Source organism: Odontomachus brunneus, unplaced genomic scaffold, assembly GCF_010583005.1.
Source record: "Odontomachus brunneus isolate Ranch 3 - 2012 unplaced genomic scaffold, Obru_v1 Obru_scaffold_307, whole genome shotgun sequence".
Taxonomy (NCBI): Eukaryota; Metazoa; Arthropoda; class Insecta; order Hymenoptera; family Formicidae; genus Odontomachus; species Odontomachus brunneus.
The window spans coordinates 61,009-64,142 of NW_022639757.1; the positions used below are offsets into that span (position 1 = coordinate 61,009).

Genomic DNA, 3,134 nt, shown 5'->3' on the forward strand with positions numbered 1-3,134 from the left:
GCAAAAGAAATTGTTGTTTAGGAAAATAATTGTGTATGCTGACTGAATGTTATCGAGAAATGTCGAAATTAATCACAAACTACCTGTTTCGTTAGTAATGACTACTAGAACTGTTTGCATTGCCATCTAACATTTGCGGGCGGAAACTAAGTTAAGGTCCTAATATAATCGCAAATCCCTTGTAACTATAGAATGGTAATCTTTATGGTTAATATAATTGTCGCTATTTTCTGTTGGTGCACTTATTGCTATGTGGGAACCATCGATTGATCCAATGACGCCAAGAAAACCATTAATTTTACGAAATTCTCTTTCTATCTTTATCATTTCGTGAGGTTCAGGCCATTTAATATATGTACCAACATCTTCAGTTAATAATATTGCTACTTGAAATACAATTCTCCAAACAGTGTCCTTAGATATTTCAAATCTATCTGCTATTGACCTAAAACAAAAATTTTGTATGCACACATACTTATACATAAAATTATCGCAAATATTTAGTTAAGAAGTCAAAAATAAATGAAAGAAATGTAGAAGAAAAAAAATGATTTAGCCAAATATACTATTGCAGATATTTTTCGTATAAAAATAAAATATACTAACTTATATACTTCCTGATTACCAAAGAATCATAAGGCAATAGCTATTTGCTTATTTGGAGACACGTTTTCAGGGTCGTGCGCATTCAGACGTGGTCCAAGTGTTTATACTAGTTGTTCAAATGTTGTCTTTTCCACTCGAAAATGTGATTTAAAATCTATTTTAATAATGTTAATATAGTTTATTGTAATCAAAATATATAATGCAAGAACATTTATATAAACTTAAAACAATAAATTATTATAGTACAGCAAAACGTCAGATTCTTTTACCTGTCAATGAGTATATTACGACAATGTTTTCAAAAAAATGTGGGATCCTTATATGATGTTCCCGTGGAGGTTAGAAGTTATCCTCATCTTCATCAGATGGGTGATCAAAAAATATTTCCCACATTTATATTACATCCATTTTTTATCTAAAACTGTTTAGTTGTAATGAGTATTAAAGTATAAAAGAAATAACTCAAATAATGTTAAAAAATAATAACATTGGCTTGATTTACATCGTGCACTTGATACTATTTAGTACGTGTATTAAGTGTACGATGTATAAACCAAGCCATTAAAAAATGTTTGTAGAATTACATATAATTTAAAACAAACTGTGCAAACAAATTTATCTTGTTTTGTCATCAATACCCTGATAGCCAAACCTGTGCGAGCAGATTTTACGCAGAGTCTGTCAACAGTATCTGTTGACAGAATGGCACACAGAAACTGTTTTAGCAGTCTCTGACGACAGATTGGTGACAGACTGCGCGCAGACCCTGTCAACAGTCTGGCGGCAGATTGGGGACGTAGATGTCTATGGATCTGTCGACAGATCCTGCTTGGATTCGACAGATCCTGTCGACAGTCCGCGCAGATTGCTTACTGGGTATACTCTAATGATATAATTTATTGTGGACTTGCACCTGCATGAATTATGTAAAAACAATATTTGCAAATAGGTTAAAATAGTGTGACTTTTACTTTAGGATAATATTTGAAAAATATAATATATATTTTAATGGTTATATAACTTTAATTAAGAATAAATAAAATATTATTAGAAAACAACACCAGATGATTTTATAATCAATAATACAAAATTATTACCTCGTGTATCTGTCACGATATTGTTCTGCCTAATCCACTGTTTGCAGTCGTGAGACAGCATTGGATAGCTTTGGGTTGTCATGAATCATAATAGTAGTAGATGGTGATGTCTGTAACTTATTTCGGCCCTAGTGGAACTAACTCTAACTCGAATTGTCGTAAACACCCATTACCTTTCAACAATAAAAAAATAAATATAAAATTTTCAATGTTATAATAGTTATATAATAATTTCAAGCAATAACAAATATAAGTATAAAATTTTCAATATAGTACAAGATCGCAATCACAGTTGAAATAATTGCATAAATCGTAGATTAGCGGGTCCCATCACGGATAAGAGAAAAAGAGGTTTTAATGTGATCATGCTACAAATTATAAAATTATATACCTTTTGTTATTAGCAATGATGTGATATAAAATACAAGTAAAGTATTGAGATTTGAAGGAAATATCAAAACTAGATAGATATTAATCGTTGACATATGGTATTCTACAAGCAGTGCAAGGGAAAATTAAAGAATACAATGACATACTGTGACATATTTTAAACAAGTAATGTGAATTCATTACTGTAATAAAATTATTACTTGTAATAAAATAACAAATAAAGATGTCCTCAAAAATGTATGTTGGGAAAAAGAACATCGCATAAAAACACATAAGTGATTTTAATAATTTGTAGGAAACTTACTTCATGTAGATTTCCCCGTGATAAGACCTGCTAGTCTTAGATTAATGCAATTGTTTCAACTGTGATTGCGATATTAATTCATGCTTATTTATGTAAACGAAAGTAATATTTCATTTTCAGTAAGAAATTTCGTATCCTTCATTAATCTGCGTTCTACGTAACAAATAGTACTTTTATAAAATGTACATCATCTTAATAGAAAATTCTTTATAAAAATGTGTAGCATATGAAACTAGTACAAAGAACTGTTTTCTCTCAATATGTTTCGAACGGCCCGAGGGTGGAGAGCGGCCGGTTCGTTATGCGGGATGCGGATTGATGTCCGCTCGCCGTGTGGAGACCGCGGTCTTCGTCGCTAACAGTCCGCTATCCAGTGGCCCCGTAAGATGACGTGGGGTGCAAGTGATTCGCGAAGTTATTCGGCGACGGGAGTCTTTGGCTCCGTGTTTTGTATATGCTGCGTCTCTGGCAGCGTCTAAGTCCCGTGCGGACGTGAAGGCGAGCACGGCTCGCGTTTATGTGCTGCGTCCCTGGCAGCGACTAAGTCCTGTGCGGACGTGAAGGCGAGCTGGGCTCGCGTGTATGTGCTGCGTCCCGGGCAGCGACTAAATCCTGTGCGGACGTGAAGGCGAGCTGGGCTCGCGTGTATATGCTGCGTCCCTGGCAGCGACTAAGTCCTGTGCGGACGTGAAGGCGAGCTGGGCTCGCGTATATATGCTGCGTCCCTGGCAGCGACT

General features: G+C 34.8%; 1 long non-coding RNA gene across 1 annotated transcript; it reads right to left on the reverse strand.

Annotated features, from left to right (window-relative positions):
- Positions 1 to 116: 116 nt before the first annotated feature.
- LOC116853339 lies at positions 117 to 1,848 on the reverse strand. The gene is made up of 4 exons (XR_004379949.1): positions 1,704 to 1,848; positions 876 to 1,027; positions 607 to 760; positions 117 to 445 (listed from the first exon to the last, which is right to left on the reverse strand). It is a non-coding gene; the product is annotated as an uncharacterized LOC116853339 (long non-coding RNA).
- Positions 1,849 to 3,134: the final 1,286 nt, after the last annotated feature.